Below are 16,089 nucleotides of genomic sequence, written 5' to 3' on the forward strand. Positions count from 1 at the left end.
CTATTTATTAATGACGTTCACCACCCGTCAAATAAATTTAAAATTATTGACGGTAACTAACCGTCAAGAAAAAAAACAACTGCAAATTTTTTGACGGGCCTTACGACTGGCAATGTCAGTCAAAAATAGTGTTTTTTGATAGGTTCTGCCAGTCAAAAAAGTCTTATTTTCACCTAGTGGATCAATAGGCAATTAGATAATCAACCTAATGGTCAATCGAATTGCGTGGTGGATTGAATCTTCTCTATACCCTTTTATCATCATTATATCTACTATTTTGACATCTTATTTATTATTTATTACTCTCATCATTGTTCCTTTTGTTTGATTAGTTGAATTCTATTTATGTCTTGATAGTTTATGAGTAGAAAGAATTCATACTCTTTATATATTGCATAATGAATTGAGAGTAGGAATATTTATCTAAATACTTGTTTATGTGATTGATTATTTGTGTTTATGCATAGATAGTTAGTTTACATAAATTTGCTATTATCAAATGGCACCGTTGCCGGGGATTTTTACATATTATCAAATGGCGCCGCTGCCATCTTAAACTCTTTCATGACAAGAATTCAATTGCTTGAATCCAAAGGGAAATCCCCCATTCTCTACCCACCCACCCTTTTAATTTGTCTTTCTTATTTCTCATATTTTCGTTATTGTTCACTGTTTTAAGCACAGGGGCGAATGCCTTCCATTTTGCCCTGTTCAAAGCGCGCCCGCCCTCCCTTGTGTTTGTGGAGTCACAGTGAAGAACACTGCGGTAAAGGTATTTGTAAATTTAAAAAACTTCTGAAATTTTTCAGGAATAATCCTTAAGGTGTTATTGATTTATTGGAATGTTGTCAGACTTTTCCAAATTATTTTACCTAGCAAACTAATACCATCTTTACAGTGCTGCATTTCAGCTTCCAAACCGTAAGTTTCTGGAAAAACAGACAAGTAAGGTTACTTATGCAGCTCCAAAAATTCTAAATTTTTTATAGGAGTATCTATCATTAGTCAGAAGTTTGCAGTAAAAATTTGACGAGTTTTAGATTTGTTTTGACCACCTAACTAGTGGATTGTTTCTAATGTATTTCTGCATTTTTGTAACACTTAATTTCTAAAACAATAGCCAATAAGGAGGATTTGTAGAACTCCAATTGCTCTAAAATTTTTACAGGAACATGCATGATCTGTTCGAAGTCTCCAGTAACATTTTGGCAATTTTTGGCTCTTTTTTGATTGGTTAACCATTCGGTTGTTTGTATTGTGTTCGAAAACTATTTCACAAACTTTGCAGGGCAATAGAAGGACTTTCATAGCTCCGATTGTTTTGAAATTTTGCAAGCTACTTAATGAATGTCTTAGTAAACTACTGTAAAAATTTCAAATTTTTTGGAACGTGCACCAGTGCCCTATATAGCCTATTTATTAAGCGTGCCCCGCGCCCTCCATAGGCAATTCTTGAGCGCTCCCCGCCCTCAAGCGCCTGGACTTCGAGTCAAGCAGGAGCGCACCCGCGCCCTCTTTTGAATGAGCCCGATTTTACAGGTTAGTTCAAACTTTCGTTTGTTCAAGTTATTCAGTGTTTCTATCTTCTTGAATACACTGAGATCGCGTATACAAGACGCTATTCAAACGCGTAGCAAGGAGGCATTCAGGTACTTCTTCTTTCACTCATCATTTCTTCTATTAGAGGAGTTTAATTCTAGTATAATTAGGTTTGTTTTTTGTAGACATAAATGCCACACGCCTATCTAGAATTCCGCACACTACACACCTGCACCAATGGTTAAAGGACAAGAGACTCTCTCTGATTTTTATAAAGCCCTAAACGATGGCCCTAAGTCGTACATCGTTCTTGCAAATCTAGTGGGAGATTTTTGAATTCCCCCTAATATATTTAACTTGTTACCGGTTTTTCATGGTTTTTCATGGTTTACCCTAATATATTTAACTTGTTACCAGCATATGTGTAGGATAGAACAAGTTCTCCCTACATTCCATCATCCTAGCGTAAGTCCAGATCAAGTTAAACTTAGGGTGTTTCCTTTCACCCTAGCCGACAAGGCGGCGTCTTGGTTAACTGCCCAAATGCCAAACTCGGTGGACTCATAAGCTAATCTTGTTCAATTGTTCATGGAACAGTTTTACCCACCAATGAAGACAGATGAAATGCTTCAAAAGATTCATTTCTTCCGCCAGAATCCTCATGAATCCTTTTCAGAGGCCTGGAATCGTTTCACTGATCTTCTCATTGAATGCTCGTATCATAATCTTGCGAAAGACACACTTCTTCGTGCCTTCTTCAAGGGGTTTTTACATCGTCATAAGGAGGTTCTAGATATCATGACTCGGGGTAGTTTTCTTAGTAAAGGAGCTTTTGAGGCTTATAAATTCTTAGAAGATTACTCTAAGAGGAACAACAATTGGGGAGGTCACGACTCTTCCCGCTCCTCTCCTTCTTCTCTTGAGGTTAAACATGATCCCCAGCTTAAAACTCTTATCGATGCTCTCACTAAAAAGGTAGATGCCATCTCTGTTAAACAATAACCCAATCCTGTCATGAACATTAACTCTATTCGTTATAATGTCTGTTTTAGTCTTGAGCATTCCGACTTCTATTGTCCTCTTGTCTATGCACAACTACCACCACAACCATCAAACTTCAACCAGTTAACTCAACCTCAAGGACAAGGAAACTTAGGTAACCAGATAGAGGTTTAGTGCCCATGACCTAGAACTATCAACATTAAGACATGAACGCTCAACAAGCCTTAATTCCAATTCAACCATCCACAGACAAAGTAGTAGTGACCTTGTTGGGAAAACAAAATCAAATTATGCAACAAAACTCCAACTTGATGAAAGATCAGCATGATCAAAACTTTAATATGATGAAACAAACGATGCAAATGATGCAGTCTTTGTGCCAAAAGGTTATTGACATGTCTCCTAACCAAAATAATAACTAAACAGGCGTGTTTCCAAGTCAAGCAGTGCCTAATCCTAAGTCAACAAACACCACCTTCAAAATAAACAGTATTCACTGTAATTGTAATATAAACCAAGGGGACCTACATGCAGTCACTACCCTTCGTTCAGGGAGAGTAGTTGATAACAAAGTGACTATGCTTATAGATCGCCCGCAAACAGAAGCTAAAAATGAAACCATACCGAATACTGTCATAGAAACTGAAGACCCTACAACTGTAGAAGTTCCAGTCCAACCACAACTAAGAGGTACAACCTTAATAAATACCACCATAGAAATTGATGATCCTACACCTGTAGAGGTTCCAATATGGACACCTAGATGGAAAACGGCTAAAAATAACGCAAAGACTAATAATACTTTTGAACCTTATGCTAAATATAGAGATAAACCACCGTATCCCCAAAGACTAGTTGTGTCTAAAAAGGACGAGAATTTTGATGAGATTAGGGAAGTGTTTAAAATCTAACTATAAACCTACCTTTTCTAGATGCTATAAAAAGTCTACCTGGACACGCTAAGGTTCTAAAAGAGTTGTACACAAAGAAGAAGAAAACCAACATACCCAATGAAGCCTTGTTAACTGAACAATATCCTTTTTTATCTGAATATAACGGAATTGTTAAGTACAAGGACCCTGGTTGTCCTACTGTACAATGCACCTTAGGTGATACCTTCATAGCAACTGCTTTATTAGACCTGGGAGCAAGTGTTAACTTACTACCTTTTTATTTATATAAACAACTAGGTCTAACAAAACTTCAACCAACCAAAATGACTTTGCAGTTAGCCGATCGTTCTATTAAGTATCCCAAAGGTGTAGTTGAAAACATTCTCGTTAAAGTTTAGGATTTTTACTATCCAGCCGACTTTGTTATTCTCGACACAGAAGTTTCTCATGATTCCATTCCCATCATCTTAGGGCGTCCTTTCTTGGCAACCGCCAATGCCCAAATCAATTGTCGGGATTGCTCAATGACTCTTTCTTTTGGGAATCTTTCTGTGGAAGTTAACATGTTTAGACAAAAGCAGGGACAACTAGGTTTGCCTGTAAAAGGAGAAGTGAACTCCATTGAGAGTTTTGTACCTCACATTACTGCGGCTGACACTTTAGTCCCCACACGAGTAGATACCCCTATTTTGGAAGAAGACAAGGATCACACTTTTACTCCCTAGACGTAGATAACATCGAGGAAGATTTCCCTCTACTCTTTTGCAACCCTTCTTTTCCACCTCGCGAGTCCCCTCCTATTGACATCCACTCATCTCTTGACGCCATGATAAAAGAAGAATTTTTCACCCTCTATCCCAGTGATTCTTCTTACCCACCTATTGAGGAATGTCTTGCATATCTCAATGCCTCTGATGATATAGAACTAAGAACACTAGTTGAGCACCATTCACCCACCTCACATCCTCATGTCACTCTTTCACCTTCCATCACGAATATTCCTCGCCCTCTACCTTTTCAAAGAACCATTGAGTTTGTACTTGACCTTCTTATTTCTCCTATGCTTCATAACTTTCTAAACCCATCTGGTGAAGAAGTAACACCCAAAGACAAGCCACCTGACACTTTTTCATTTTTTCCATTCCTTCTTTCTCAAAATTATCCACATCCCACATATCTTCCACAACCATCTATTTTTTCACGGTCATTCACTTGGCATCCCTTTCATAGGAGTACAAAGAAGAAACTGTATGCTCGATTAGATTCTAGATCTATCAGGCTTCGCTCTCATTCCACTAAGCCACGTCATAGAAAATATTGGTGCTTAATTTTGTTTGATGGTGCTTTCCATGTTAACTATTTATGGAAAGACCCACAATTATTTAGATTATTGATATATGGTAAACTGCATATTAATACATATATATCATATTAAGTCTAGGGAATCTGGCTTTAAAATACCCAAGCTTTTGTACAATACCACCTTTCTGGAGTATAGGCCAAACAAAAATGTTCAAACTTAAAAAGAGTTTTCCAATTTTGTTTGGGGGTGGCGTATTTTGGTCTTTCATTTCAAAACATTTTGCCACCCTTTTTCTGTCATGTTTACTTCAGTAGAGTTGATGGTAGTACATAATAGTTTAATTGTGCTTCATATTATCATATCATCTTTACAATATTTCTGTTACAGGTACTACCAATTTTTGCCACATTTCTATGGTAAATTATTTCCTTATCTCTTTACACTTTGAGGATAAAGCGTTCGATTGTTTGGGGGTGGGATAGAAACATTTGTAAAAATTAAGCACTTTTAAGATGTGAATTATACACTTTTCTTTATAATATATTAAAAATCATAAATATTGTTTATACTAGGCACTTAGTGATAATGGTATTGTTCCCTTCTCTATGATGATATTAGTCTAGAAATCTCACGTAGTACTTGAATTAGAATTTAATTTTTGAAACTTAGATTAATATATAGGCAATAGTCATTGCATCTTTTCATGAACATCTTGCATGAGCATCTTTGATTATACTTGGCAGTATTTTTCTGAGACCTAGGTTATAGTACTTAATACATATCCTGTGAGCATCTAGCCTAAAAACCTCATAAGAGTGAAATATCTGAGTGATGACACAAGGGAGAAATAAATTCTGAGTAGAGAAATTACACATCCACTTGCTTAATTACCACACCATATCCTAAGCGAGAATTTAGGCCCTCTTTGGATCGATATAGCCATAAATTCACACCTATATGAAATTTATTATCCGCTAGTTTCCCCACTGAGCCTTTCATTAGCTTTTTCACAAACCATAAATCCTTTACCCAATAAAACAAAATAAAAAATAAAATCAGCCTACCTATCTGGATAAGTATGAGAAATAGGATGAATGAAGAAAAGAGAAGAGAAAAACCTGTGTAAACAAAAAATAGTTAGTTGCTTCAGAAAAGAAAAAGAAAAGAAGTTTACATCCAAAGAAAAGAAAAGAAAAGAAAATTAAAAATAAAAATAAAATAAAAACTCTAAAAATAGAATAAAATGAGTCAAAAAGCCAAAATAAAAAGGCTAAAGATGGAAACAAAGTGTAGAAGCAAAAGAACAAGGTTTTCTCTAGTTACATAATATGAAGACCCTATTTTCTCAGACTTGTCTTTTTGAATATCCATTTCCTTCCTTCTTTAACCAATACATACACCCCGTATCACCTAATAAAGACCTCTAGCTCAATTAGGAATAGGTTGGTGTGATAGTAAGTGGTAGATGTGTTTGATCGACCTCGGCTTTCTTAGATTGTCATTGAGATTGTGAGGAAACGTGTGCCCACTACACACTGGAGTTAGCAAACTTGAGTGGAAAAATCAAAGTGTTATGTGTTTTGGCACATTCCTTGTGAGAACCTACTTATGCACGCTACCCAGAAGTTTCAGAAATGGACCTGCCATTACATTTCATATCATAGTTCATTATATAGTTATTTATCTTAAGAGGATTTGATTATTATACATGTATTAGTTTAAGTTTTAGAATGATCATCCTTGTTTAAATACTAGTGAGATGTATAGATTCTGAGATAAAATTAGGGAGCAATTACTTTTATTTCTTAGTCATTGTAGTATAAATGAAGTTTGTTAGTACCTTCTCTAGAAAACTCTCATGAGGCTATAACTCATCCACTAGAAAATTCCTAGTGGTTTAAAGCATTATTGTATATGGTCAATGCAGTCGCACTCAGCGAACGAGACTAGTTAAAAATACATTTTTGGCCACTTATTTTAATTTCACATATTTGCTTGAGGACAAACAAAATGATGTTTGGGGGTAGTTTGATAAGAGTCCAAAACTGTAGTTTAAACCCTTTAATAGTATTTATATTTAGCTAATTATGTTATTAATAATATAGGTTTATCACTAATTATGTGCTTTTGAGTATTTCAGGCTTCAGAGTTGAATAAATATCAATTCGTTTCTAATTAGGCGCTAAAAGGAGCTAAAGTGATTAAAGTGATTGCTAGAGAAGTTCCATGAAGAAAGCCTACGTTTGATGGAGAAAAAGCCCTTAAAAAGCCCAAGTCAATAGTGTTAAGTGAAAGTCAAGCCGGATTAGAGAGCTGAAGAAAAGTCAATGGAACTACAAAAGGCCATATCTTTGGACTCATGCCTCGAAATTAGACCAATTTTATATCAAAATGACCGGCTCAGAAAGCTCTTTCCAATGGTCTAAACCTTGACTTGATCAGAGTAATATAAGTTGGTAAAAATGCATTCTACAGTAACACGACTAGAGCACAGACATACTATGGGTGACTTGATTATAAAGCAAGGAGAGGGGAAAAAGAATAGTGCAAGTGTGCCAGTTGCTACAAGACAAGTTGTGAAGGGAGCAGGAGCAACTTTTGCAAGTGTTACAGCTCCTTTCAAAGCACCAGTAGTTGTGAAGGGAACAACAAGAAATAAAGCATAAGCAAGTGTTACAGCTCCTGCTTATCAAAGCGCCAACACTTGTGAAGCCAGTACAAGCTAGACTTGGATGAATATATGTTACAACTCCTTTCAAAGCACCAGCCAGTTTACTTTTGATATTCATGTACAACTGGTGTTGGAAAGATTTCTTTTGGAATATATGTGTACAGAGTTGGTGTAACACCCGTATTTGTAATATGTGTTTATTTATTTATTAATTAATTAATTTTTTTTTAAAATTTGTTGGATTAGATTTGGGATATGTGGGCCTGATTTCTGGGCCCGAGTCTATGTTGGGCTTCGGTTTCAAACCCAGGAATATATATTCATATTTTTCCAAAGAATAGGGTTTTTGGATAAAAAATAAATAAAATGGAGGCAGAGATAAAAAAAAACTCGTTTTCTAGAGAATGGGAGCACAACGATTCGGACTATGAGGGATTCATGGAGCTTTAATTAATGTTAGTTATTTTGTTTTTTCATCGAACCTATAGTTTTACGTGTACAGACATATTTTTCTGTCCGAGGTTTTCCATCCATTTTTTCTGCTTATTCTTCTGTGGTTATTCTGTCAAATTGCTAAAACCGGTTAAATGTTACTCTATTGATTTGCTAAATTATTGAAACTATGAAAGTGAACTGTTGAAGCTTTATGGGGCAGTTAATGATGTCGCCAAGCCCAAAAGAAAGAATCGGTCCTGTCTAGTATTTGAACTCTCATGGTTGTGGTTTTGAACCCTTACTGTTGGGGTTATGATTGAATGATGTTTGGTTGTTGTGGTGAAGTGTTAGGTATGTTGTATTGACGTTGGTTTGAGTGGTGTCGAAGCTTTGAAGAAGCTGTTAATGGCGGCGAGATCGCCCAGTCTAGGATTAGTAATATATATTTGAATCTTGATGTTGTGAATTATGTTTTGATTTTTGATTGGATGATGTTTGGTGATAGTGGGGTGATTGAATGCTGGATTGGGTGAGGGTTGTCGAAGCTTGTAGAAGTTATTAATGGTGTCGCAAGTCAAAAGGAAGAAATCATCCTATTTGACTTGTTGGAAATCTTTTTGTTATAATGTTGATGTTGAATTAAGGGTTTGATTGTTAGGGTGGTGATGGGGTAGTGTAGTGTGAGTGGGTGCTGTCGAATGGGGGCTGTTGAAGCTCCCAAGGTTTGTTAATGGCGCCAACCTCAAATTGTGAGGAGTGGGGGAATCGGATTTTGTTGGTATTGGAAGATGGGGCTTTTCAGGAGGGTCAAAACCGCTGAGATGAGGGAGGCGGGCGAGTGGTGGAGGGAGTTGTTGAGGAAGAAGAAGGAAGGGGCGTTAATGGCGATTCTGTTTCTATTTTTGGTTGGGCTTGGGCTGAACCAATTAGTTGTTTGGGCCGGTCCACATTAGTTTAAGTTGTTGGGCGCAGTTTAGTTTAAATTCTTTGGGCCCATTTCATTTTAAGTTGTTTTGGGCCAGTTTCATTTTAAGTGGTGTTGGGCCAGTTTCTTTTCTTTTGTTTGGTTGGACCGAAACTAACTAGTGTTTTCTTTGGGCCAATTTCTATTTTGTTTGGGTTATGTCCATATAAATTAAAATAGATCCAATTGGGTCTTTAAATGTTTAGACTCTTGGACTTTGGTTTTGGACCTTGATTGTGGACTATTGACTGTCTAATTACGTTACTTTTTATGTTGTTAATCGTATGGACAAGTCCAATGATAGAATATTGCGAAAGCCAATATAAACAGTTTGTCATTATCTAAGAAAGATTTGACGTTGATATTTGTGTATTTATTGACACGTGACAAGAGTAAAATCTTAGGAGACATAATATTCCTAAAACGCTATAAAAATGAAATGTAAACGTTTGGAGCAATTGTGACATTATGTGGTATGTTAAAATTGTTGTTATGTTAAATAATATCATATGTTAGGATATCTATTAAATGCAGTATTTTTTGGAGAAATAAATGTAAACGCTCCATCATGATATCTGAGAGGTGCTACTCTGAGAAATAAATGAACATATGATATTCGTAGATATTTCCCACGGGATTGTGGCTTAGTGCAATAATATATTTGGCACGTGAAAGAATGAAAAGGATTATGAGATGTATTGAGATATTTCTAAATATTGTGGCTTAGTGTAATAATGTATTTGACATGTACATGATATAGTGAAATGATTATGAGATATAAATGTATGACACCTAAATAAATTACGTAACGAAAATTCTAGAACTTAGCTACCACAATTCATGTGATTTGGCCCTTGTGATGGGCATATGTGATATGATTGGCCCTTCTGGCGTTTCAGTGAATCTGAATGGCCATTCTGGCGTAAGTAATTTGATTAGCCTTTCTGGCATTTCAGTGAATCTGAATGGCCCTTCTGGCGTAGCCGAATAGTGGCTTGATTATTTCGTTCGCAAAAAAATTAGAACGAGACGCGCAATATTTTTATGCCGAATAGTGGCATTACTCACATAATGGCTTCCATGTGAGGGTTACCTGGTATGCGATATCCCGCTTAGGGTAACTACACACGGAGTGGTTCATTATGTGAGGAAAGACATGTGGATGTACATGTTCAGCGTTGGGGAGCGATTGTCGTAGCCAGGGAAACTAGGTAAAACATAGAGACGACGTGATTCTAGGGACACTTGATGAAACTCTAAACAAGAATTGTGATGATATATCAAAGTGTACGTTAAATCTATAATAAATGATTGATGGTGGTTGTGAAATTGGTTCAATGAGATGATTGGAATTATGTATATGATATGTTTGTTTTATTGTAAGTTATGTTGCATTCACAATGGTTTTGTAGAAGGGTGGGTTGAATTGAGTATTCATGCAGGTGTGACCCACTTTGTGATTAGGCTTACACCAGTGTAAGTATAGAGTAAGTTTTAGTTTCGTTATGTTAGTATTAGATACAGTTGACTTAGTACGGTTTGAAACTAAGGCGCCTCAGTGGAGGAACTACATGCCTTAATTATTGTAATTAAGAATGTTATATTAGTCGTTGGAAGTTAAGGCACCTCGGTGGAGAAACTAACTGCCTTATGGATTGTGTATATATATGTATAAGTATATTTTGTATTTTAGGGCTACTCATACCAGCATTGTTTATAATGCTGACCCGATTTGCATGTTTTCTTATCGGGTGTGTTCATTAAATGAACATAGTTGATAAGTCTTAACATGATTAGTATTGAAGAAGGTTGGTTATTGCTTGTGGTTTGCGTTAGCATCGCATTCAGGATATGTTTTGTTTTCCCTTAAGGTGTAATAGATTTTACTTGAGACAATGTTGTTTTATATTTTCAGTTGTAATTATAATTAAAGAGTTGTTGAAAGGAAATTTGTAACTTAATCATATTTGTGAATTTTTGTAATGAAGAGGACTTTTGTTTATTTAAAAATTTTATTGGTTTCAAATTATTAGAATAATTAAATAGATGATAGGTTTTTTGGAAGTGAAGAGTGCATCACACCTCGAAAATCGAAGAGTCGGGAACAAAAATTGTTTTTCCGATTTTTGTCGAAATTAGGGGTGTGAAAGTTAGACTATTTCTTTTGCAATGTGTATAGAATGTTCTATTTCTTTTCAGTTATTTCTTTTGCAGTATTTAATAATTATATGGTGTATTTTCTATTTAAATTGCATTAAATATTATGTTAAATTTTATTAAGAAAATGTTTGCAGTTTTGGTGATTCAAGTGTGAGATATTTACTTACAATTTTTAAACTGTTTTTAGACTATGCATAGGGTGGCAGAAAATCAGAAAATGTTTGCAGTTTTGGTGATTCAAGTGTGAGATATTTACTTGCAGTTTTTAGACTATGCATAGGGTGTCAGATTAATTTTACTAGGCTGGCTTGTATTGGCAGATTAATTTCAGTCAATGCCTTGTGAATCATCAAAACACCCTATTCACTTTCTATAAAATCAAACTACACCCCCCAACACATCTAACATCAATCTTTTCTCATCTCTTAACTCTATTCTCATCTCAAGTTGCAACAGTTGGAAGTCATGGTTGTAGGAAGAATAGCAAGAATTCAGCTTGATAAAAAGAAATTTGATGATTCTTTTGAGCAGATCAAAGCATTGTTAAAAGAAAAGAAAGATAAGCGGGTGTTTTTAGAGTTGATGGAAAATGAGGGCCAAATGAGTTTCAAGGTCCTCAAGGAATGTAGCAATATGTGTTATTTAGAGTTGACTGATACCATAGGGCAATGTCAAGCAGAAGAAGCGGCATCACCATATCCTCCACCAGGTTTTGCTCCTAAGCCAGGCTTTGCTCCTCCACCACCAGCAAAAGGATTCGGTTTGAAATTTGCTCCAAAAGCTAAACCACAACCAACACCAGTCCCTCCACCAACACCACAACCAGCATCAATCCCTCCACCACCACCACCACCACCATGTACAACCATAACCACCACAACCAGAACAAATCCCTCCACCACCACCACAACCAGCATCAGCCTCTCCTTCACCCAGGCGATCAGAAAGATTACACACTCCACTTCCAGGACCATCACAACTTGGCCAATCACAATTACCAATACGTGAAGCTAAAAAAATTGTATTGGCATTAGTAGCAGCTAGAGTGTGCATGAGCAACAAGAAGAACAAGAGGACCTATCATGGTTTAGTGTTCTGTTTTATGTGTCCAAGTTTTATGTTTGTGTTAGTTTGAAGTAGTTTGAATGTTAGAGTCTGTGTTCTATGTTAGAGTCTCTGTTCTATGTTGCTTCAATGATTCAAGTGTTATTTTAGAGTGTTTTGAACAACAACAACAACAAACAGTACTGCAACTCTTTCAATTAGACTTCAAACATGAAACTTACAACTTCAAATATGAAAGTTACAACTTTAACTTCAAACATGAAAGTTACAACTTCAACTTCAACTTCAAACTTCAAACTACACTACTGATGATTAAACTAAACCAAATACAAACATTTCAAACCACCCCTTTCCCTTTCACAGTCACTTGTGTTTCAAATCCTTCACACAAATTATCTACTTCAATTTGAACACAAACTTTGGACTTCCCATTAGAACTCCCTACAGACGAGCTCCCCCCAACTTAAGAAGCCAACTGACTAGGCTTCTGCTCGGGCATTGACTCCTTCAGAGCATCCTTCATCCATTGAAAACTCCGGCATTTTGGGCAACTTAAAAACTTTTGACCCCATGAATGAGGTTGTTGTGAAGTTTTCACAAAACGACCTGTATCGCATCTCTTGCAAGGAGAGTCAATCCAAGGGCATCTATCATATCAATGATCAAGCTTTCCACATGAGAACCAAGCACGATCCTGAAATTAACAGTATGCAACTTTAATTAGTTTTCCATTGCCACCTGAATTAAGGTACAAAGTCAAGGAAATACCTTCTCCATTTGTGCTTTGGACGAGACAAGTTCACCACAACCTCCCATTTGTGCTTTGGACGAGTCAATTGCATCCATTTCCAGTTACAGATGCGTCTCCTACTTATAGATTGAAGAGCCCAACATTAAAATCTAACGGTCTGATTCTGCATGAACCAACTTATTCAACCAATTTATGAACTGTTGATTTCACTTCACAAGATGCTGACATGTAGCACACGAGGGAAAAATGATTGAAGGTAGTTTGGTCAATTCAAGTTAGCAAGGGTTTTGGGTGTTATTTAGGGAAAATATTTGGGTTCGTTGGATTAGATGAGAGAGATGATGCCCCGTGTCAATTTGCAAGCTTTTGGTCTTGATAGAGTCAATGGGCATTTTTGTCATTTTGCCTGCTCAGGGGTAAATGTGTCTTTACACATGCACAAAACGGAAAGAGTTTAGTTAGCTGTGAAATTGGGGACGTAACTCTAATTGTGAAGAACTGAGGACGGAAATCTAATTCGATAAGTTGGTGGGGACGTATGTAAGTAAAAAACTGTATGTTTTGCTTGATTTGCAACATGTTTCTTCAATTGAATATCGGTCATCCAATGCATTTCAAGCCTCTCATGAGAATGCTAAAAGTATTTACTCTGAACCAACTCATCCAACAAAGGAGAAAAGGTCGGTATATAATGTTGGAATCTCTATTGTAATACGTACTAGTGTGTGTGTGCAAAGTGGAGGAGATGAACAGAGAGTGTTCTCTCCACTTTAGTGCATAGAAGATAGTCCCACATTGGTTATCCACCACTAGCAAGTTAAGTATATGAGGAATTCCTTTACCATAAGGGCGTGCCCTTAGGGTACAAATGCTTTTGTGTCAGGAGGGAGGACTCACCCAAAGCCACACGCGCGCTCCCGCCCGCACCGCATCGATCCGAGTCGCGTCGTGTCATGTCGGGTCGGGTTTGGGCTTGGGTTTACTGTGTGTGTCTAGCTAGTGGGTAGTGGCTTGGCCAATTGCCTAACCTTAAGGGCAGCCTAATCCGCGCCTTGGTTGTTCCCTGTTACTGCTGTCCTTGTCTCTTCATTATTTTCTTTATTCGCATTCAACAATCTTAAGGAAATAATCGAGATGTCTACACTAACAAACACGCCGAACAAAAAAACCAATTCATAAGTCATGGAGGTTACTTCGACTATGAGAGATGTTGCACCTCTACTGAGCTCACAACTTACCCAATGTATCAAAGATTGAATCCTTCAGCGGTTCACACTTCAAGCGATGGAGAGAAAGGGTGTTCTCAGCCCTAGATGTACTCAACTATGCAAAGTATCTCACTGATACAGCACCCATGGAGGGTTCTAATGATTTCGAAATAAATCAAGCTGCTTAGCTCAATGGGAATAAGGTATGTCATCATGCTATTTTGAGTACCTTGTCCAATGAAATTTTTGATATTTATTGTTCAAATAAGAATGTGCATAACATATGGGAGAGTTTGAAAAAAAAATACATAATAGAGGATGCTGGTACTCAAAAATATGTTGTAGGGACTTTTCTAAAGTTCCAGATGAGAGAGGATAGAGATGTAACGTCTCAAATCCCTGATTTTCATGTGCTAGTTAATGATTTGAAAACTGAGGGTATTGATTTACCCGAGACCTTTGTTACAGGATGTTTGATTGAGAAACTCCTTGAGTCTTGGAAACACTATAAGAATAGTATGAAGCATAAACGCAAACAGATGACTCTTGAGGATGTGATCATTCACATTCACATAGAGGAAAAGAACAAGACTCGGGATGAGGTGTTGTCTAAAGAATTTCATTCCAAAGCCAATATCGTTGAAGGTAATCCCAGCAAATTCAACAAAAACTCTAAAAAACAGAAGTACAACAAAAATAAGAATTTCAAGGTCAAAGGCACTTCTTTTAAAAGGAGTGGTACTGGCAATGGAAATTGTTATGTTTGTGGTAAACCGGGACATAGGGCTTTTCAATGTAGGCACAAGAAAGACACTGATGATCCTCCTAATGCTAATTTAGTTGAGGGAGATGATATAATTGATGTTGTAGTGTCACAAGTGTTTATGGCCACTGGGAAGGAGAACTGGGTACTAGATTCTGGTGCCACCCGCCACGTCTGTGGTAATGTTGAAGCCTTCTCAGACTACATACTAGTGAAAGATGAAAAGGTCCATATGGGTGACTCAAGGTCTGTTCCTGTTAAGGGAACATGCAAGATTCTTCTAAAGTTAACTTAAGGGAAAACCTTTTCACTTAGTAATGTTCTTCATGTTCCTAAGATTCGTCAGAATCTGATTTTTGTGTCATTACTGGGAAAAGCTGGCGTCAAGGTGACTTTTGAAAGTGACAAGTTCGCTCTAAGTAAGAATGAGAGTTTTGTTGGGAAAGGTTATTGTAATAACAGTGGTCTTTTCATGTTAAATGTACTTGACAACATTATTATTAATGAGAATGAATCTGCTTCTACTTACTTGCTTGACTCTTTTAATATATGACATGGTAGGCTAGGACATGTGAATGTTCAGTATATGAAAAGGATAAAAGCATGTGGTTTATTGTCTGATATTTCTGTTTTTTCTAATGATAAATGCGAGATATGTGCTGAGACTAAAGCCATAAAGAAACCTTGCAGAACTGTTTCTAGAGATAAAACTGGATTACTAACCCTTATTCATACTGATTTGGGTGAATTCAGAAGTACCATGTCTAAAGGGGGGAAGTTTTATTATATTACATTCATAGATGACTTCTTTAGGTACACCATGGTATATTTACTTAGAAACAAGCATGAGGCAGGTGAGATGTTTCTCAAGTACAAAGCTGAAGTTGAAAACCAACTTAACTATAAGATTAAAAGACTTCGGTCTGACAGGGGTGGAGAATATGAGTCTAACCCCTTCCAGGACTTTTGTGACAAGAATGGCATTATTCATGAGACTACTCCACCATACTCTCTTGAGTCTAATGGAGTAGCAGAATGGAAAAATAGAACACTAAAAGAGATGATGAATGTTATGCTTGTAAGTTCTGGAGCTTCCCTGAACTTGTGGGGGGAAGCAATCCTATCTGCTTGCCATATATAGAATAAGATACCCAACAAGAAAACATGGAATAAGACACCATATGAATTATGGAAAGGTCATGTACTTAACCTGAAATACTTCAAAATATGGGGGTGTCTTGCAAAGGTTCTAGTGAACGAACCTAAAAAGAGAAAATTGGGACCTAGAACTATTGATTTTATGTTCATTGGCATTGAAAAATCTGATAATAACCT

This window comes from Coptis chinensis, chromosome 2 (assembly GCF_015680905.1).
Source record: "Coptis chinensis isolate HL-2020 chromosome 2, ASM1568090v1, whole genome shotgun sequence".
Taxonomy (NCBI): Eukaryota; Viridiplantae; Streptophyta; class Magnoliopsida; order Ranunculales; family Ranunculaceae; genus Coptis; species Coptis chinensis.